Source organism: Neovison vison, chromosome 3 (genome assembly GCF_020171115.1).
Source record: "Neovison vison isolate M4711 chromosome 3, ASM_NN_V1, whole genome shotgun sequence".
In the NCBI taxonomy this organism is placed as follows: Eukaryota; Metazoa; Chordata; class Mammalia; order Carnivora; family Mustelidae; genus Neogale; species Neogale vison.
The window spans coordinates 176,821,682-176,844,755 of record NC_058093.1 but is presented as its reverse complement, the minus strand read 5'-3'; the positions used below and the strand labels follow the sequence as shown (position 1 = coordinate 176,844,755).

Below are 23,074 nucleotides of genomic sequence, written 5' to 3'. Positions count from 1 at the left end.
TAATTGGAGATTGCCATCTTTGATTCCTTGGCAACTAAAGTCAGGCACATGCATTACTAAAAAAAGAAAAAAAATTGTCAGGGCCTCGCACTAGAGTCTGTCTCTAGAAAAAAACTTCAGTCATACTGCAGGGAACAGGAGACAGATAGAAGACCCTAACTGTATACTTGTTACTTAGAGGGATATAATAATCTATTAATCACATGTGTTTACTATTCTTTGGTCTGAACACTGTAAAATTAATGATCTGATGCTAAAAGAGGAGTGCTGTTCATTTTTCACATTATTTGTTTTTAAATATCCTCCTTTGTTCCACCAATGACTTGAAGTGGCCTATAAGGATAGTTAGATCCACGGAGAGAGATGGATAGATCTAGCAGTAGATAGATCAGTAAAAAATACTATTATTGTCACTGAATTTAGGCCCATGGATGATGACTGACATTGGGCTGATATTTCTAAAAGCTGAAGCAAAAAGGAACTATTATGTCACTGGTCTATATTCATGGTCGTGAAAGATCGCATTCTCCAGTGAATCAAAGATTTTCCTGACACCTCAGTTTGACAAGGACTTCTTATCTGACATATGGTGGCCAGTATGTTTTTATGACATGCTGACAACAAAAGTTTACTTTTAAGCAGGGCCTCACAGGAAACTTTAGTTTTGAGGGGTTTTATTCCCCTTTAATATATGATGAGGGCATAACGCCCAAATCCAACTCAATGGAAGCAGTTTGCTGGAGAAATGGGAAAGGCTGTGGACAACATCCACAGCTTGCTGCCCAGATCCTTTTGTTGCCAGAAAAAGGCCACCACAAGCATAGCTCATTACTGGCCCCAGTGCTTGCCTCACCATACATCGTGTGTGCACAGCTAGGTCATCCAAGTCTTTTCTGCTAAGACCCAAGTGGGCTGAGGTTTTTGAAACAAGTGCTCTTGGCCATCACTACGCATTTATTAGAACTGACAAAACTGAAACCTACTTGTCATCAAGGGCTGGACTCTCTAGGGTCAAATATGTGCTTCAGAGAGTAGTATTATAGACACCATTTTCTGTATGTTTCTTTAAGTGTATTTTTCTAGGGAATGACTTCAGAGCTTTCAATCCATGAAAGGGTCGCAGTCAGGAATGCATTGACCACAGGTCCTTTAAACACTCGTCCTTCAATATTTCTGTCAAGAGCTTTCAGTAAAGGTGAGCAGCAGACCGTTCAAAGGCCTACTCTCTGGCAAGGACCTGGGGCCCATGTTCAGCACTGCTGATTAAAGGCAGAGCCATGAGCGCTAATGATCAAAACCACAGTCGGCCAGGCAGTCTGTGAGAACTAAGAGCCTCGCCCACCTGGTACTGCCACCCACCTGGACACTGAAAAGGTGAGGCAGAGCCTGTCAAAAATATTTGAGTGTCAGCTGTATGTCAGAAAATGAGGACACAGTGTTGAACAGCTTCCTGTCCCGATTGTGCTTATTCTAATGATTAGACAATAACTAATTACTATTTTTCTTATTTGCTGTAAAGGACAGGAGGGCTAAAATTGTCCTTAAAAAATGAGCTGAGGGGCACCTGGGTGGCTCAGTGGGTTAAGCCTCTGCCTTCAGCTCAGGTCATGATCTCAGGGTCCTGGGATCGAGCCCCGCATTGGGCGGTCTGCTCAGCCGCGAGCCTGCTTCCCCCTCTCTCTCTGCCTACTTGTGATCTCTGTCAAATAAATAAATAAAATCTTTTAAAAAAATGAGCTGAGTATTTTCTAGAACACCAAAGAGAAAATGTGTCTCAGAGTCTCACCAAGTATAGGCAAGGATGGAGTATTTATTTTCAGAGTTTTTTACAGATGTAAACTTATCACAGGAATTTAGGGATATAGAAATTCTTATAATTGGGCCTAAATTCATTTTGTTAGCTTAAGACTATAGACATACTGTTTAGAACTTTGACCATAATATAGGTTACGCAGACAATAATTACAAGTAGCTTCAACCCTAATTGGAAGGGGAAGTGAGCCATGAGAGACTATGGGAGGGAGAGAATCTTAAGCAAGCTTCATGCCCAGCACAGTGCTCCATCTCACAACCCTGAGGGCATAACCTGAGCTGATTTTTTTTAATATACTGATAACTTCTAACGATTCTCTTCTTGACTTTGTGATCCGTTACCAGTATTCTGTAGAATTGTACAGTGGCTCCCATCAGAGGGCTTCTCTTTCTCCATGAACGCTGAGGAAACTGCATGGAGAATGGAAAAGGAGAAATGTCAGAGTAGAGCACATTAAAAATTATTGTGGTTTGAGCTCACTACATAAAAGCAGAAGAAACCTCTACAGACTACCTAAATTAATCAACATAATGCTTATTTTTAACCAGGAACAGATATCCAAAATGCATTATACATGTGAAAAGTAGTATACCCTCAGATTTGCAGCTCAGAATGTCAGGATTCAAAACTCATGAACTAGCTGTGTGATCTTGAACAAGTAAATTAACACTTTGTGCTGCAGCTTCCTCATCTGTTAATAGGACCTACCTTAAAAAGGTGTTTTAAATAAATGACATATATATGTAAATGCTTATGATACCTGATACATAGTAAGCAGATGTTAAGAATAATTATTAAAGGAAAACCCGTAGCACAAGACAGTAAGGCTCAAATGAACATTAAGCACAAATGACCCTAATGGAAATGAATTTTTAAAAATTAAAATTAAGAGTACCTAGGTGGCTCAGTAGGTTAAACCTCTGCCTTTGGCTCAGGTCATGATCTCCGGGTCCTGGAATCAAGCCCCGCATTGGGATCTCTGCTCGGTGGGGAACCTGCTTTCCCCGACTCTGTCTGCCTATCTCTGTGCCTACTTGTGGTCTCTGTCAAATAAATAAATAAAATCTTTAAAAAAATTTTTCAAATTAAAAACAAATCCAGAAATTAGAATTTAATGTTACTAAATTAGTATTTTCAAAAAACAGTTACAATTATGAAATAGGAGCAAAGATAATTTATAGCGTTAAAAAGTAAAAGGACAAAGCTGAAAAGGGATTTGTAGGTCAGATTGCTTGCTGCTCAGCCAAACTGTCTTTCTCTTCCTCATATGCTCCAGCCCCCTTTGCAGTTTGGTGTGGCCGAAGGGGTGAGTTCCGATGTGTGTCCCTCCCAGCCAGCACATAATCAATTCCCTGGCACAGTCTCTGTGCTGTGAGACATGGCCAGTATTTCACCATGTTGGTCTGTGTCCCTAGCAACACAGGGGCTGGGAAGGTGGACAGAGGTATCAAAAACCATCTATACTGTGATAAGGAATTTGAACTTTTTCAGGGAGCCATAGGATTTCCAGAAGTGTTTGTATTGTATAATCAGGTAAGTCACTCCTTTGGCTGGGTAGAGGATAGACTCTGGAGGGCAGGAGAGGTGGGCTGGGGGCCAAGACTAGAAAGCAGTTAAGAAACTTGCATAACCGCCCCTGTGGGATGGAAGGAGGAGACGGACTTCAAAGGAAATTGTGGAGGGACAGTCAACAATTATATCGGGTGTGGGAAGCTGAGATACCAGGGTAAGAAATAAAGGTAGATAGAGATGGGGGGGGCGATGGTTATGCCTCTTGATCTCTGTGTTGTCTGAGAGGTGAGAAAATCTTCATTAGCAGTTTCTACTGTCACATCTTATACAATCTGTCCTTCTCAAACTATGTGCTGGTGGCTTCTTTCATCCCAGTCCTTTCCGGTGCTGGGCTCTGCCTGGAAGACAGTCCAGAAAGTTTCTGAACTGTTTTCCCCCCACATCCAGCAATACCTCTTCTCTGAAGGCTTCTCTTCCTCCTCAAGATATGCTTGGTTGTTCCTCATTTGTGCCCCCTCTCCCCCAGTCCCTCTCTTCTCTTGAGCACTTAGGAGAATGTGCTCGACATGCCCACTTGACATCTTTGCAATGATGTCAGAAGGACATTGATGGGAAAGATCTATTTTTTATCAGGGTTTTTCTTATTACTAGCAGAAGGCCAGATATAATGGGTTCTCGAGATGTTTAATGAATGAGCTAATGACTTGAGAATAAGAGGACAGGGGGAAAAGTAGGGATCTTAAAATAGCACACCCCTTACCTTCATTCTCTTAAGAATCCAGGAGGCTGCACAGCAACACCTGTGTGGACTGACAGCATTGAAAAAGATTGTAGTTAAGGTTGAAGGAGAAAACCCAAGCAGTCCACACAGTGGTAGGATTCTTGTTCCTTTAGGACAAATTTATCCATTTATGAGAAAACTCCCCTAAGAAGGAGCATGTAAACACACTTGCATGTGCAGCAGAGAGGAAGGAAAAAATATACCCACACTTTTCTAACCCAGCATTTTCCAGAATTGTACAGATACAGCATACTCAAGTGACCATCACCCTCTCCTTTACACAGTGAAATGAATGATGGGTACTTTCTACTCTTAATTGTATACAGTTTTCCACAGGTTGTGGAGTCGAGACTTCTAGTTGTTTGCCTAATATAATCTCTCCCTCTCCCTTTTTTACTATCAGAATTCCAGTTTCATTTTAAGTAGCAGTCTGGCAAACTGAGAAAGCCTGCAAGGTAGTGAGATATAACCATTTAAATAAATTCTGGTTATTATTAGGGAAGGGTAGTATGGAACATTACCTGGCTTTTCAAAAAGTTGACTCTGGGGGCACCTGGACGGCTCAGTCGTTAGGCGTCTGCCTTCGGCTCAGGTCATGATCCTGGGGTTCTGGGATCGAGCCCCACATTGGGCTTCCTGCTCGGCGGGAGGCCTGCTTCTCCCTCTCCCACTCCTCCTGCTGTGTTCCCTCTCTTGCTGTATCTCTCTGTGTCAAATAAATAAATATAATCTTAAAAAAAAAATAAAAGTTGACTCTGCTGGGAGATTTGCCCCTTTACCTCCTACTTACCTTCCTCTGGTCTTGTGGCTATGCACTGGCACTCCAGCAGCTATTTTGGAACACGAGGTGGCCTTAAATTTGGAGGTAACTCTAGAAAGAAGAGCATAAAAATAGTAAGCATTGGAGTCCCTTACTACCAAAGAATCAAAATACCAGCACTGAAATACTCAGCTCTGAATTGTTTTTCTTGAAAAAATTTACATCTCTATGTTTACAATAGAAAATCTGGTGATGTCCTTAAAAAAACAAACAAACAAACAAAAAACCAACCAAACCTTATATTGCGTACTAGGGCTTAACTTCTCGTAACTAACGTAGTGCACTAATGATTCTTAATCTAATTTTACTATGATTGCCACATAGTTTACTGCAGTGTAGGCTCAAGTGGTTACACATTTGTTTTGCCTCCATGAAAAAGCTAGAGAAGTGGTGTAAGTCTGCATTGTGTTCTGCAATGTCTGAAAGAGCCTGCAGGTCAAAGATAGCAGTCATACTCCCTGAGTATCACAGACAAGCACACATTCTGGGATGTGGTGCAGATCATTTGCCTTTTGTACATCTTCAGTCTTTAGAGAGTCAGTCAGACATGGGAGTCCAGAAATCCTTTTCTCTCTTGTAGTACTTCTCTTCTTTTCCACCACCCTGGCCTCCCTACCTGCGACAGCTTCTTGAGGTGTCATGGGGATACTCATGTGCCCAATGGCTACTGTTCTTGGGAGGCCAACAGTGGACCTTGGCATGTTTTTCCCCAGCTGTACTGACATATGAATAACCTATAACACTCTAAGGTCTATAGCATGATTATTTGATACATGTGTACACTGCAAAATGATGTCACAATATTATATCTTAAATATTCTCACTAAACACACACACACACGTTAATTATATGGGGGGGTAGATGTGTAAATATTATTGTGGTAACTTTCAACTATATAATGCAGTGTTTCTGACGAGTCACCATGCTGTACACAGCAGGCACACCTTAGAGATATTGCAGGTTTTGTTCGAGACTACTACAGTAGAGTGGGTACCTCAAAAAGTATACCAAAAGGAACTGTTTTGGTTTCTCAGTGCATAGAAAAGTTAATGTTTACACTATAGTCTATTAATTGCAATAGCATCATGTCTAAAAATCAGTGTACATCCTTACCAAAAAAAAAAAAAAAAGTTAACCATCATCTGAGCTTTTAGCAGATCTTCATCTTTTGGCTGGTGGAGGGTCTTGCCTTCGTGTTGGTGGCTGCGGCAATTTCTTAAGGCAACAATGGAGTTTGCCATGTCGATGGACTCTGATAGCATTTTACCCACGTAGAACTTTTTTCAAAACTTGGGTCAGTCCTCTCTGACCCTGTCACTAACTTTCTCAAGTTCAAGGAGTATTCTAAATCCTTCGTTGTCATCCAGAAGTAGATGCCATCTCACACAACCACTTTCTTTGCTCCTCCATAAGAAGCAGCTCCTCATGCATTCAAGCGTTATCTTGAGTTTGCAGCAATTCACTCACATCTTCGAGCTCCACTCCTTATTCTAGTTGTCCTGCTACTTCCACCACCTCTGCAGTGACTTCTTCCACGGAAGTCTTGAACCCTCCAAGGCATCCGTAAGGGTTGGAATCAACTTCTTCCAAACTCCTGGTAATGTTGGTATTTTGACCTCTTGCCATGAATCATGAATGTTCTTACTGGCATCTAGAATAGCGAATCCTTTCCAAAAGATTTTCACTTGACTTTGACAGAGCTACCAGAGGAATCACTATCGAGGGCAGTTATAACCTAATTACATGTATTTCTTTAATATTAAGACTTGAGAGTCAAAATTACTTCTTGATCCACAGGCTGAAACGTGCAATAGCATGAAACCCACATTCAGCTCATTGTGCTTTTCTGTCAGAGCTCTTGGGTGACCAGGTGCATTGTCAGTGAGCAGTGATATTTTGAAAATCTTTTTTTCTGAGTAGCTGATCTCAACAATGGGTTTAAAATTTTCAGTAAACCATATGGTAAACAGATGTGCTGCGCTCCAGGCTTTGTTGTTTCATTCATAAAGAACAGGAAGAGTAGATTTAGCATAATTCTTAAGCACCCTAGCATTGGCTTTAACTTAAATTCACCAGCTGCTTTAGCCTCTAACTAGAGAGTTGGCCTGTCCTTTGAAGCTAGATATTGACTTCTCTCTAGCTGTGAAAGTCCTAGATGGCATCTTTTTCCAATAGAAATCTGTTTTGTCTACATTCAAAATCTGTTGTTTACTGTAGCCACCTTCATAAATTATCTAAGCTAGATCTCTTGAATCACTTGCTGCAGCTTCTACATCAGAATTTGCTGCTTTACCTTGCATGCTGATGATAGAGAGATGGCTTCTTCCTTAAACCTCGTGACACAATCTCTGCTAACCTCAAGCATTTCTTTAATAGCTTCCTCACCTCTCTCAGCCTTCATAGAATTGAAGAGAGTTAAGGCTTTGCTCCTGATCAGGTTTTGGCTTATGGGAATTTGGGTGCTGGTTTGATGTCCTTTCTAAACCACTAAAACTTTCTCTATATCAGCAATAAAGCTGTTTCACTTTCTCATCACTGTATGCTCACTTGAGTAGCACTTTTAATTTCCTTCAAGAACTTTTCCTTTGGCACAAGAGGCCTAGCTTTCAGCCTATCTTAGCTTTCAACATAACTTCCTCACTAAGCTTAATTATTTCTAGCTTTTGACTTAAACAGAGGTGTGGAACTCTCACTTTCACTTAGGCCAATTAATAACTCTACAATGACCTCTAATACTGTTGTGTCTCAGGGAATAGGAGAAGGGGGAGAGGTGGGCAGCAGTCAGAACACACACATTTAAGTTCACTGTCTTAATATGGGCACAGTTTCTGGCCCCCCAAAACAGTTACCATAGTTACATCAAAGATCACCATAGCAAATATGATAATGAGGAACAGATTTGAAATGAGAATCACCAATATGTGACCCAGAGACATGTAGTGAGCACATGCTGTTGGGAAAATCTGAAAGACTTGCTCAACAGAGGGTTGCCACAAACCTTTTCATAAAACACACAGTTATCTGTAAGGGGCAATAAAGCGGAGCACAAGAAAACAAGGTATGCCTGTACACCCTTGAACTTACTCATGTTATAACCAGAAGTTTTCACCCTCTGACCAACATTTCCCCACTCCTCTCACCCTCTGGAGCACAACTGTACTCTGTCACATAGAGTTCATCTTTTCTAAATTTCCCCTGTAAGTAAGTAGTTGTCTTTCTCTGATTTATTTCCCTTAGGATGACTCTCAAGATCCATCAATATTGTTGCAAATGATGGGACTTTTGGGGGTTTTTTTAATGGCTGAAAATATGCCATTTTGTATATGTATTTATGACACATTGTCTTTATCCATGAATTTGCTGATGAGCACTTTGGTTTTTCTATGTCTTAGGTATTATAAATATTGCTGCAGTGCACATGGAGGTGCAGATATCTTTTTAAGATCATAATTTCATTTCCTTCAAATATATACCTAGAAATAGAATTGCTGTATCTTAAAGTAGTTCTTTTTTTGAGTAACTGCCATACTGTTTTCCATTATGACTTAACCAGTCTACATTCCCACCAATAGACACTGTCTTTAAATGGGAATAACTATTGGCCAGTCCCATTTCTATCATGAGAACATTACACACATTCATAGTATAACTTACATATGTTGTTATGCAACAGTTTTCCATTCTTAAGAGTGAAGAGAAGAAAAGAGAGGAACAAAAAGTGAACCCTATTCAGCCCTGGGCATGTTATTATTTATATCTTTCATTAGACCTTAAATTCCTTGAGGGAAAGTATTCCACTTTATGTTCAATATCAAGCATAATGATGGGCCCATTTTAACTGTGTTGTCATTTATTTGTTGAATGAGTGAGTGTGTGATAACTAGGCCAATGTTTACTGCTGGAATGGTGGTTGTCCTAGCATCAGCTGCAACACAGAAGGAATAATGGATGGCAATGAATCCTTGCTCTGCTTAATGCAGTTCGAAAAAGATTACTAATGCCAGAGAGTAAAACAGGGTCCTGGCCATCTGTATCCACACATTCATGGAAGGGGTCGAAGTGGGGGTGGAGCATAAGTGGAGTTAAAAGAGAATAGGTGGGGCACCTGGGTGCTCAGTGGGTTAAGCCTCTGTCCTTGGCTCAGGCCATGCTCTCAGGGTCCTGGGATCGAGGCCCACATCGGGCCCACATCAGGCTCTCTGCTCGCCTCTCTGCCTACTTGTGACCTTTCTCTCTGTCAAATAAATCAAGTCTTAAAAAATTCAAAATAGAATAAAATAAAATCTTAAAAAAAAATTTGGTGGCTAGCACTCCATTCCCATTTCCTACAGAAGGCTTCATCGCCATTTGTTCTTTTAAATAACCCAGCTTCCCATTGTGTAGTATTGGCTCAAAAGTCAGAAAAGTTAAATAGAACCATAAAAAGCAGCATGTTGAACACTCAAGCTATCTGAATGAAAAACATATGGTAATTATATAGAAACTGTGATCATTATTTTTCCCCATCACTAGTTTTGGTTTGTCTGCCTTTCACAACATAAGAATGAAACACTTTTACAGAACAATTCAGAAAGTTAGAAAATGCTGGGTATGAAAAATGACTTTCATTTTTGGGCAGATGTGATATATCTTCAAGAATCTATTTATATCTGGCAGCTGTCCCTGTCTTTGAAAAACTTTATTTTAAAAAAAATGTAGCATGATGAAAAACTCTACAGGTTTCTGCACAGAGTCTTTGGTAAGACTTTTGCTGCTTGGATTTACAGATAGTAACCAAGAGAACAACCAAACACTTTGTAAAGATAGCTATTTTTATTTATTTAACTATACTTGAAAAAATATAATTAGGTGTGTGATTTTGTAAAGAGATGACAAGTTACTATCTTCATTTCACCCAATAACTGGACATTTGTATTTATTCGATCATAAAGTTCTCCTGAAAAATCCTAATGAGTGGCCCAGATAGAGGAAACTGTGTAGGATTTATTAGTAACTCTACTTTTAAAAATGGTTTGGGTGACAGTTAAGCAAGTGAATAGTCAAATTTTCAAAATTTGGATTCTTACCATCAACAGAATGAGCAGCAGTAAAAAAAAAAAAAAAAAAAAAAAAAAAAAACCATAGCAGAAGCAATGGTTAAGCAAACTTAAGACAATCTAAAATTAAAGATAGAAAATAATTTCAAAGAATTCAACCTAAGTGAACATTGACTCAGATTGGTGTAATTTATATAAGTCTATTGCATAAGTCCTTGAAATAAGTCTGTAATGACAGAATAGCAAACCAGTACATAACCACAAAATATATTACTATGATGAAAATAATAATAATATGCTATTGTGATTGTTTTTATATTGAGTACATGCATGAGCCAGGTGCTATGCTGAATGTTTAACATGTCATTCCATTTATTCCTCAATAAAGCCCTATTTCCATGCAATTACTGTATGTTTTTTTAATTGAATTAAACATTGCCATTATCTATATTTCATAGAAGAGGGAACAGCAGGGTGGTTCTAGTTCAAGGTGAGCATATAGGAGGATCCTGGACGTACAGCTACATATGGAACATTCTTCTTAAGCAAGAAAATACTAGCTGAGCAACTTCTATACCACGGACCTATGAGAGGGGGGGAAAAAAGCAGGTAGGAAAGACTCAGACAAAATCTCACTGTAAACTCAACCCTAGTTCAGTGACATGCAATCAGGAAGGAACTCAACCCTGATTTTCAGCTTGAGGAGCAAAGGGTTTGAACTGAACATCTGGCACCCTAACTTTTAAGACCTACACTTGAGAGACAAAGCATCCATCTTTGAAAGCCACAGGGACTTGCATCCTTCAAGATTCACAAGGTAATCACAAACTGAGAAATAATTCCAAAGGGATTTTTTCCAGACTCAACATTCCAAGACTCAGTGCAGAGACAGCCCAGTCTTCTGTGAAAGAAACCTTCTTGCTTATCTTAAAGCTTCAGCTGGAGAAGCAGGTATCTAATTTAACAGACATCTAGAAACCTACTGAAAGAGGGCAGGAGTCCCCACTGCCTCATTCCAGCTGCCTGGTATCTCTTGGTAAGGAGCTGTACACTCATCTGGCACTCCCAATTTTTTCCACTCCAATCCAAGGGATACTTCTAGATCACCTGGCTTTGGTGAAAAGTAGGTCTTGCACATGAAGGTCCTTTCAGTGCTGTTACAAATGGAGAAACACTTCTTAACCCGCTACCCCACCAAACGCACAGCAGAGGCAGCAGACTTAAACAGATCTAGGGGCTGACTACAATCCTTTCAGAGGCCTCAGAAGGTGGGCACCATCTTAACACTTTGCCACTGCCCTCACCCACACGGTTGATATCTCCATAAAAGGAGCCTGTGGCTGGTGGCCAGCCAGGCTTGTGTTCAAGGGTCCAATGGATAGTAGCAAAGAAAGAGTTCCTAACTGGTTATCAGCCAGGGCTCAGTGCGGAGGGAACAGACTAATGTCTATCTCCCAGTTTTCTCCTGAATCAAGTATGTGTGCCTACATTAAAAGATGCTGACTTCCAGGCAGCCTGAAACTAGTTGCTGACTGAGAGCTTCCTATTTGGAACTCTGACAGGACTTAACACAATCTCAACTACTGGGAACCACTGAAAACAAAGTAGATTGCTTTTATAATCAATAAGGTCTGAGGGACGCCTGGGTGGCGCAGTTGGTTGGACGACTGCCTTCGGCTCAGGGCGTGATCCTGGAGTCCCGGGATCGAGTCCCACATAGGGCTCCCAGCTCCATGGGGAGTCTGCTTCGCTCTCTGACCTTCTCCTCGCTCATGCTCTCTCTCATTGTCTCTCTCTCTCAAATAAATAAATAAAATCTTTAAAAAAAAAAAAAAAAAAATAAGGTCTGAAAGACAATGGAAAGCTAGCAGCTGAATGGTCAACTCCTACACAAAGCCAGTTCTCAGAACTGGGAGGGATGGCTGTTGTATCTAATGCATAGAAACTAAATAGAGAATCAAGAAAAATATAAAACATCAGAAAAAGTCCTAAATGAAATGGAGATAAGTGATTTACCTGATAAAGAGTTCAAAATAGTGGTTATAAAGATGCTCACTAAACTCAGGAGATGAATGAATTATGGTAAGAACTTCAACAAAGACATAAAAAATATCTAAGAGCACCGAAAAGAACTAACAGAGCTGAAGAAATACAATAACTTAACCAAAAAGTACAATAGAGGGGATTGATGACCTTAAAGATGGGTCAGTAAAACTCATCCACCAAGAGAAGTAAAAATTTTTACAAAGGATGAAAAAGAGTGAAGACAACTTAAGAGATATATGGGAAAATAGCACCTAAGCCAGCATTCATTTTATTCATTCTCCAGAAGGAGAAAAGAGGATATAAAACTTCATTGAAATAATGGCTGAAAACTTCCTTAACCCAGGGAAGGAGACATCCAGGTCCAGGAAGCCCAAAGAATCCCCAGTAAGACTACTCTAAGAGACCCACAAGACAAATTATACTTAAAATGGCAAAATTAGAGGCAAGAGAAAAGCAACTTGTTACACACAAGGGACATCCCCCTCCCTAATAAGATAGAAACTCTGCAGGTCAGAAGGGAGGGTGTAATATATTCAAAGGGCTAAAAGGAGAAAAAAAAAGAAGTGCCAAACAAGAGTACCCAGCAACAATGTCCTTTACAATCGAAGGAGAGCCCGTTTTCCAGACAAAAAAAAGCTAAAGGAGTTGATCACCCACTAGACTGGCTTTATAAGAAATGTTAATGCTAATTAATAACATGAAAACATAAAAATGTAAGTTTCACGGCTAAAGGTAGATATATAGGAAAATTCAAAATAATCTTATGATGTAAGGTTGTTAGATTAATTACTTATAAAGCTGTTATGAGGATTAAAATTAGTAAAAGTAACTATAATAAAAAATAATTTGTTAAGGGACACATAAGACAAAAAGATGTAAATTGTGATATCAAAAATATAAAATGCTGGAGTAAAAATATTGAGCTTTAAATACATTTAGGCTTAAGTTGCTATCAATTTAAAACAGAATGTTATCAGTAAGTTACTTATGTAACTTTTGGGAACCACAAAACAAAATTCCATAGTAAGTATGCAAAAGTTAAAGAGAAAGTAATCTAAGCATATCATTTAGAAAGATCCATCTTAGGAAGAAATCTTACCATGCCACTTAGAAAGAAACCATCAAATCTTAGAGGAAAGCAAGAGAAGGAGCAAAGAAATTTAAGACAGCCAGAAAATAATTCACAAAACAGCAATAAGGACATATTTATCAATAATTATTTTAAATGTAAGTGGACTAAATTCTTTAATCAAAAACACATTGATAAAGACAACACCCATCTGTCTATAAGAGACTCAGTTCAGATACAAAGATACACACAAACTGAAAGCAAAGGAGGGAAAAAGATAGTCCATGCAAATTGAATACCAAAAGAAAGCTAGGTAGCTACCCTTACATCAGATAAAATAGGCATTATGACAAAGATTTGTAATAAGATATAAAGAAGGTTACTACATAATAACAAGGTCAATCCAGCAAGAGGATATACTGTTTATAAATAATTGTGCAACCAACATAGGACCATCTATATGTAAAGAGTAAATACTAACAGACATAAAGGGAGAAATAAAAAGCAATATAATAATAGTAGGGGACTTTAATCCCTCACTTTCATCAACAGCTAGATCATTTAGACAGAAAAACAATAAGAAAACTTTGATCTTAAGTGATATATTAGACCAGATGGGCTTATGAGACATATAGAATATCCCATCCCAAAACAACAGGACATACATACTACTCAAGCACACATGGCACTTTCTCCAGAATATTCGCAGGTACAAAAGAAGTCTTAATAAATGTAAAAATACTGGTATTATGACCACAATGGGTAGCAGCTAGTTAGAAGAAAACTGGAAAGTTAACAAGTACATGGAGATTAAACAGCATGCTAGTGAACAATGAATTGGTCAAAAAAGAAAAATTTTAAATTACCTTGAGACAAATGGAAATACAACATACCAAAACTTATGGGATGCAGAAAACAGTTCTAAGACAGAAGTTTATTTCAGTGAATGCCTATATCAAAAACAAATACCCTGGGTTTATGCCTCAAGGAACCAGAAAAAGAACAAAGTTCAAAGTTGGTCAAAGGAAAGAACAAAAATCAGTGCAGAAATAAATGAAATAGAGACTAAAAAGACAATGGAAAACATCAATGAAGCTAAGAGCTGGTTCTTTGAAAAGCAAACAAAATAGACAAAACTTCAGATAGACTAACCAATTTAAAAAAAAAAAGACGACTCAAATGTTTTCAAAAATGAAAAAGGAGATGTTTACTGATATCAAAGACACACAAAGGCTCATGAAGTGGACAACCTAGAAGACATGCTTGAATTTTTAAAAACATACAACTTACCAAGACTGAATCATACAGAAATATAAAATCTGAACAGACTGATTTTTAGTGAGGATATTAAATCAGTAATCAAAAATCTCCCAAGGAACAAAATTCTATGATCACATAGTTTTAACAGTTAATTCTACCAAACATTTAAAAAGAGAGAGAGAGAGAGAGAGAAAAGAAAGGAATTACTGGCAAATTGTTCCCAAAACAGAGGAAGCAAGAACACCTCCAGACTGTTTTTATGAGGCCAGCCTTACTCTGATACCAGTACCTGACAAGAACACCATCAAAGAAAATTATAGGCCAATATCCCTGATGGTCATAAATGCAAAAATCTTCAACAAAATATTAGTAAGCCAAATTCAGTGATACATTACAGATAGCCCCTGCTTTCCAGAAGTTCATGTTACACCACCTCATTTTTACAGAAGACCTACATTAGCACCTATTTTATTTAAAAAGCCATTAACATAGTAATATAGGTCTTTCATAAAGTCAAAGTGGCTTAACACAATATTTTGGAAAGCATGAAATTCTCCATTTTACTCCATTTCAGCTTATGAAAGGTTTTATAGGAAAGCTCTTTCAGAGAGTGGAAGAAATCTATAAAAGGACCATATACCCTCATCAAGTGGTATGTATTCCGGGTTGCAGGGTTGGCTCAACATTTGCAAATCAAGGTGATATAACACATTAAAAAAGGAAGGTTAAAAATCTTATGGTCATCTCAATAGATGCAGAAAAAACCCTTGACAAAATTCAACATCTACTGATGATGAACTCTAAACAAAGTGGGTAAATAGGGACTGTGCCCAAACATAATACAGTCTGTATATGACTTATTTAACTTTTGTAAGTTACATAAGTAAGCCCATAGCTAATTCATACTGTGGTCAACAGGTGAAAGGTTTGACTCTAAGATCAGAACAAAAGAACTATGCCCACTCTTGCCACTTTTATTCAACATAATATTGGAAATTCTAGTCAGTGCAATTAGGCAAGAAAAATAAAAGGCAAGGTTTTTCTAAATTGGAAAGAAACAAGTAAAATTCTCACTATTTGCAGATGACATCATATATATAAGAAACCCTAAAGTCCACCAAAAAAGATAACCTGTTAGAACCAAAACAAACTAAATAAAACTGCAGAACACAAAACCAATATACAAAAATTGGCTGCATTTTGTACACTAATTAATTATCAGAAAAGGTGAGTTAAACAATCCCATTCACAGTCATATCAAAAATTCCTAGAAAATACTAAGGAATTTAACCAAGAAAGTAAGAGATCTGTACACCAAAAACTAAGAAACTGATTAAAGAAATTGAACAGGACATCAGTAAATGTAAATATATTCTGTGCTTATGAGGAATTAAAGTCATTAAAATGTCTGGCAAACATTGGGGAGGTTATGTGCTATAGTGAGTGCTGTGAAGTGTGTAAACCTGGCGATTCACAGACCTGAACCCCTGGGGCTAATAATACATTATATGTTTATTAAAAAATAAAATAAATTTTTAAAAATGTCTGGCAACCCAAAGCAATCTACAGATTCAATGCAATCAAAATTCTAAATTTTATCACAATAACAGTGACATTTTTTACAGAAATAAAACAATCCTAAAATAGGTATGAAATCACAAAAATGCCCCAAATATATAAAGCAACCTGAAGAAAGAAAGAAAAAACTGGAAGCATTATGCTTCCAGATTTCAAACTATATTACAAAACTGTAGTATCCAAATAGTATGGTATTGGTGTAAATTAGACACATAGATTAATGGAACAACAGAGCCCAGAAATAAACCCATGTTTATATGGTCAAATAATTTATGACAAAGGAACCAAGAATATACAAATGAGAAAAGATATTTTCTTCACTAAATGGTGTTAGGAAAACTGGACATATATATACAATAAAACTGGACCACTCTCTTACACCATACAGAAAAATTAACTCAAGATAGATTAAAGAATATAGATGGTAAGAAGCTTGGTAATGAGCTTGGCCATGATTTTTTGGATTTGTCACTAAAAGCAAAAATAATCAAGTGGGATTACATCAAACTAAAGAGCTTCTGCACAGCAAAGGAAATGAACAAAATGGAAAAGCAGCCTACAGGATGGGAGAAAATATTTGTAAATCATATATCTGATAAAGGGCTGATATCCAAAATGTATAAAGAATTCCTACAACTCAACAACAAATATCCAAAACAATCCATTAAAATATGAAGAGAGGATCTAAATAGACATTTTTCTGAAGACATGTAGATGGTCAGCAAGTACACTAAAAGCTGCTCAACATCACCAGTCATCCAGAACCACATCAAAGCATTCAGCAAATCAAAACCACATTGAAGTCATCTCACACTGGTTGGAATGACAATCATCAAAAAATACAAAAATGCTGGCAGTGATGTAGAGAAAAGAGAATGCTTGTGCACCACTGGTGGGAATGCAAATTGATGCAGCCTCCATTGGAAAACAGTATGGAGGGTCCTCAAAAAATTAAAAATAGAACTATTGTCCAATCCAGCAATTCCACTTCTGGGTAAATGAAAATGAAGGTAGGTTGAGATCACAATTGTGAAGCAGGAAAATCCTGAGCTCATCTCCTCCCATGGAAGCATCAAAACTACAACAACATATGTTTCTCTCTGGAAATGACATGTAAACTAACAGAACAGTTCTTCCACAACTGAATGTATAAAGATGAAGCCACACCGAGGTAGGTAGGAGGGGCAGAGAGGCATTCTGTTTAGGATCCACACCTCCAGCACAGCAACTCACAAGTGGAACCAGATATTACAAGTACAGAGGTCCTCCCTGAGGAGACAAGGGTTGAAGGCTCACATCAGGCTCACATCCTATCTTGGGAACCTGCATCAAGAAGATCAGCCTATAATTTTTGGAAATTAGGGGGCTAAACTGTGGGAGAGCCATAGGGCTATGGAAAACAGAGATTCTGCTCTTAAAGGACCCATGCACAAACCCAATCCTAGACTCAGCACAGAAGCCTCGGTTTGTAAAGTGCCAGGGCTGTATATGAAGGAGATAGACTAATTTTTAGAGTGTGTTCTGGAGGGGTAAATCTTTCCCCAGGAGCAGAAGCACAGACTGATACCATTTTTCTTAATCTCCTTCTATCTACCTGGCCCAGCTCTAGCAGACACCATTTCTGACACTCTCCATTCACCTTACTAGTACCATTCACTCTGCCCACCAGGATCCTGCAGCTTTTACAGTAAGGCATCACAGCCCCGCCAGATTGGGGCCAACCTCACCCACCAACATGCCTTGGGCATATGCAGCCCAAAGAGGACACCACTGGAACCCCTGGTTCTGGTGACCAAAGGGAATTGCATGACTGGACCCTACAGGACACCTTCTATATAAGGCCAGTCCTTCAAAACTGGGAAATATATCTGATCTACCTAACACAGAGAAACAACCACATAATGTCAGGCAAAATGAGGAGGCAGGGGAATATGATCCAAATGAAAAAACAAGACAAAACCTTTTTAAAAAACTAAAAGAAATGAAAAAAAGCAATCTACCCAATAGAGTCATAGTAGTAATCAAAAAGATACCCAACTCAGAAGAATGGGTGAACCCAAAAAGATCTTCAAAAGAGAGAACTTTAAAAAAAAAAAAATCAGACCAGGGGCACCTGTGTGGGTCAGTTGGTTAAGCATCCAACTCTTGGTTTCAGCTCAAGTCACTGTCAGGATTGTGAGATCAAGCCCCACATTGGGCTCAGAATGGAATATGCTTGAGATTCTTTCCCTCTCCCTCCTCCTCCGCTCCTCTCCTCCATTTGCATATTCACTCTCTCTCAAATAAATAAGTCAATAAAATCTTTTAAAAAATTAGAAACCAGACCTGAGGAAAACAATAACTGAAATGAAAAATACACTAGAAGGAATCAACAGCAGATTTCAAGATCCAGAACACACACATTAGCAATCTGGAAGACTGGGTAATGGAAATCACCCAAGCTGAGCAACAAAAAGAAAAAAAGAATTTTAAAAGTTGAGGGTAGTTTAAGGAACACTTGGTACAAAGTCAAACCAACATTTGCATCTTAGGAGTTTCAGAAGAAGAGAAAGGGACAGTAAAGTTGTTTGAAAAAGTAATAGCTGAAAACTTTTCTAACCTAGGGAAGGAAACAAACACCTGGGTCTAGGAAGCATAAACATTCCCAAACAAGATGAACCCAAATCCATACCAAGACACATGATAATTAAAATGTCAAAAATTAAACATGAAAGGAGAATCATAAGTCAGCAAGAGAAGAGCAATTAGTTAATACAATTAGTTAATACAAGGGGACTCCCATAAGGCTATTTCAGTTGCTTTTTCAGTAGAAACTGAGAATCTAAGGTGACTTTCTTCTAGCCTACAAAGTGTTGAAAGGGAAAAACCTACAATCAAGAACACTTTACCAGGAAAGGTTATCATTCAAATTTGAAGGAAAAACAGAGCTTCCCAGACAAAAGTTAAAAGAGTTCATCCCACTAAATCAGACTTATAAGAAATGCTAGAGAGACTTCTTTGAGCATAAAAGAAAAAAAAAAAAAAAAGAAAAGTTCTTACTGGTAAAAGCAGAATGGGAGGGCACTTGGGTGTCTCAGTTGGTTAAATAAAATCTTTGAAAAAAGATCCTTATTTATTTGATAGAAAGAGCACACGAGTAGGGGGGTGGGGAGAGAGAGAAGCAGACTCCCCATAGAGTAGGGAGCCCAACATAGGGACTTGATCCCAGGACCCTGGGACCATGACCCAAGCTGAAGACAGATGCTTAGCTGACAAAGCTACCCAGGTGCCCATACATCTAACTCTTGAATTCTGGGTTCAGGTCATAATCTCAGGGTTGTGAAATCAAGCCCTGCATTTGGCTCTGTACTGGGTGAGGAACCTGCTTAAGATTTTCTCTCTTCTACTTTTCCTTCTATTTCCCCACCCCTCCTATCTTAAAAAAAAAAAAAAAATGCAAAATATGGCAAAGGTAGTGGATCAAGCACTTATGAAGCTAGTATAAAAGTTAAAAGACAAAATAAAATCAACTATATCTACAATAACTAAAGGAGGCACAGAATTAATATATGTAAAACATGATGTCAAATATATACATTATAGGGGTGGAAGAGTAAAAATGTAGGTTTTTTTTTTAATCTGTTCAAACTTGAGTGATCAACAACTTAAAATAGACTGCTATATCCATAGGGTGTTATATATGGACCTCACAGTAACCACAAACCTATAATAGATACACAACATATAAAAAGCAAGTAATCCAAACATACCACTAAAGAAAGTCGTCAAATCACCAGAGAAGAGAGCCAGTGAAGAAAGGAACAGAAATAACTACAAAAACAACCAGAAGCAATTAACAAGACCTGTATCTATGCTGCCTGTAAAAGACTTGCATCAGACCTAAAGACACATACAGACTGAAAATGAAGGAATGGAAGAAGATATTCCATGCAAATGAAAACAAACAAACAAAAGTAATACAAAATTGACTTTAAAACAAAATAGACAAATTAGAGACAAAATATGAGACAAATAGACTTAAAACAAAGACTGTCTGAGAACGACAAATGCCATACAATTTCATGCATAGGTGGAATTTAAGAAAGAAACCACCAAAGTGGGGAGAGAAAGAGAGAGAGAGAGGCAAACCAAGAAACAGACTTTTAACTATAGAGAACATAGTGATGGTTACCAGAGGAGAGGTGAGTAGAGCCATGGGTTGGATAGGTGATGGGAATTAATGAGTGTACTTGCTGTGAGCACAAGGTGGTTTATGGAAGTGGTGACTCACTGTGTTTTGCACCTGAAGCTAATATTATACTATGTGTTGACTAACTGGAATTTAAATAAAAACTTTTTGAAAAAGATAAATGAAACAAAGACTATAATAAGAGAAAAAGAGCATTATATACTAATAAAGTGATCACTCCAACACAATATAAATAATTATAAATATGTATGCATCCAACATAAAAGCACCTAAATATATAAAGCAAATGTTAAAAGACATGCAGAAGCTGGCAGTAATACAATAATAGGAGGAAATTTTAACACACCTCTTACATCAGTGGAGAGATCATCTAGACAGAAAATCAATAGGGAAACACTGGCCTGGAATGACACATTAAATGTACAAATACAGAACATTCCATTTAAAACAGCAAACTATTCATCCTTTTCAAGTGCACATGGAACATTCTCTAGGCTAGATCACATGTCAGACCATAAAACGCATCTCATAAATTTATGATAGAAATAATATCAAGCATCTTTTATAATCTCAATAATATGAAAGCCAAAATTAATTATAAGGAAAAAAAGAGAAAAAGCCCACAAACGTGGAGGCTGAGCTAAATTAAACAATACATTGAAAGGATCATACACCATAATCAAGGAAGGTTGTTCCAATATCCACAAATCCATTAATGTGATATACCACTTGAACAAAATAAAAGATAAAAATCTTAAGATCATTTCAATAGATGCACCAAAAGCATTTAATAAAATTCAACATCCATTTATGATTTAAAAAAAAACTCTCTAATACAGTGGGCATAGTGGGAACATTCTTCAACATAATAAAGGCCACATATGACAAAAACCGCAGCTAACATCATACACAATGAAAAGTTCAAAGCTCTTTTCTAAAATGAGGATCAAGACATGATGCCCACTCTCACCACTACTATTTAACATAGTCTTGGAAGTCCTACCCATATCAATCAGACAAGAAAAAGAAATAGAAGGCATCCCAACTGGTAAGGAACAAGTGAAACGGTCACTATTTGCAGAGGACATGATCCTATATATAGAAAACTCCCCCCCAAAACTATTAAATTTAATAAATGGATTCAGTGAAACTGCCGGATACAAAATGAATATACATAAATGTATTGTTTCTATACACTAACAATCAGGAAAAGAAATTAAGAAAAACAATGTCATTTACAATTGTATTAGGCGCCTGGGTGGCTCAGTGGTTTAAGCCTCTGCCTTCAGCTCGGGTCATGATCTCAGGGTCCTGGGATCGAGCCCCGCATTGGGCTCTCTGCTCAATGGGGAGCCTGCTTCCCCCCTCACTCTGTGCCTGCCTCTCTGCCTACTTATGATCTCTCTCTGTCTGTCAAATAAATAAATAGAATATTTAAAGGAATAAAATACCTAGGAGCAAATTTAACCAAGGAAATGAATGGAACTTGAGGGCATTATGCTAAGTGAAATTAGATAAAGGCAAATACTTTGTGTCATTTATAGGTGGAATTAGAAAAAGAATTCATAGAACAGACTGGTGTTGCCAGAGGCAGTGGGTTGGGGAGGTGAGTGAAATGTACAAACTTCTCATCATAAAATAAGTCCTCAAGATGATATACAACACAGTGACTATAGTTAATAATACTATATTGTATTTTGAAAGTTGCTGTAACAGTAAATTCTGAAAGTTCTCATCCCAAGAAAAAAAATTTGTAACTATTTATGGTAATGGACATGAACTAGACTTACTGGGATGATCATTTTATAATATACACAAATATCAAATCATTATATAGTACACCTGAAACTAACAGTGTTATATTTCAATTATATCTCAATTTTAAAAAACCACGAGGAGGTAACAGAAGCACTGATCTTTCGGGGCATATAATTTGAGAGGGTTGATAGGTTAAAATGTTTATAATTACAACTACTCCCTCAGTAAATATTAAAATATTTATTAATATTTTAATATATAATTAAATATATAAATATACATTTATATATTACTATATATAAAAGATCATTTATATCTTAATTTATATCTATATAATTTTTATTATACATTTGTTTTATTATATATTTTAATATTTAAAATATTTTTTAAAATTCAGCTATTATAGCTTTCTCCCAGTGTACTCCCATTCTCATTAAGGAACTGTATTAACTTTATGCTACTGGGTGGGAATAGGGTAGTATTTTTCTTGGGGATGAAGGAGAGAGTGTTTGTGAAGAAATCACAACTGATCAGGGTCATTCCCATGGAGAGAAAGGAATGCTGGAATTTAGGCACTTCTTGGACATTCTGTCATAGAATATTAGAATAACTCGTTTTCTGTCTTTTCAAATACATTTTAGCCCTGCTCTTGCCCTAGAAGACAAAGAGGATGCAGGAGCTTTGTTAGTCCCTAATAGTTGCTATTTCCCCTTTCTCTGAAAGGGCAAGAGACCAATACTTGATAAAAAGAAAACATAGGGGTTTGAAGTGGCGGGGGGGTGGGAGGTTGGGGTACCAGGTGGTGGGTATTATAGAGGGCACGGCTTGCATGGAGCACTGGGTGTGGTGAAAAAATAATGAATACTGTTTTTCTGAAAATAAATAAATTGGAAAAAAAAAAGAAAACATATAAGAATTCACTCTGTATGATTAGGCATTAAAGATAGGGCAAAAGGAATCAGTAGTAATCACACACAGGTGAGTCAGGTAACATATCTTGCCCCATGGGGTTCTCTCAGTCTAGCTGAGGGGTCAGAGTTACCCAGGAATAGTGGTGTAAGCAGGGAAGCTAAGCATGTAGGACAACAGACACACAGTGAAGCCAACCATTGTCTAGGAGCCCAGGGAAGATATCATTCAGAGATTACATGGGAAGGAAACCAAAAAGATGAGGGAGGCTTTTCTGGATGAAAAAGGTGGCAAGGTATGTT

General features: G+C 37.8%; 1 protein-coding gene and 1 long non-coding RNA gene across 4 annotated transcripts in view; one reads left to right on the top strand and one right to left on the bottom strand.

Annotated features, from left to right (window-relative positions):
* The window catches only part of DLGAP1 (DLG associated protein 1), an 881,241-nt gene that overhangs the window by 419,274 nt on the left and 438,893 nt on the right, over positions 1-23,074 (top strand). The gene's annotated exons all lie outside the window — the stretch shown is intronic.
* The window catches only part of LOC122903017, a 117,659-nt gene continuing 99,362 nt past the window's right edge, over positions 4,778-23,074 (bottom strand). Inside the window, exons 3-4 of the long non-coding RNA XR_006383911.1 lie at positions 4,897-4,977; positions 4,778-4,812 (exon numbers count right to left, since the gene is read on the bottom strand). This is a non-coding gene — a long non-coding RNA (uncharacterized LOC122903017). The remainder of the gene's footprint in view (positions 4,813-4,896; positions 4,978-23,074) is intronic.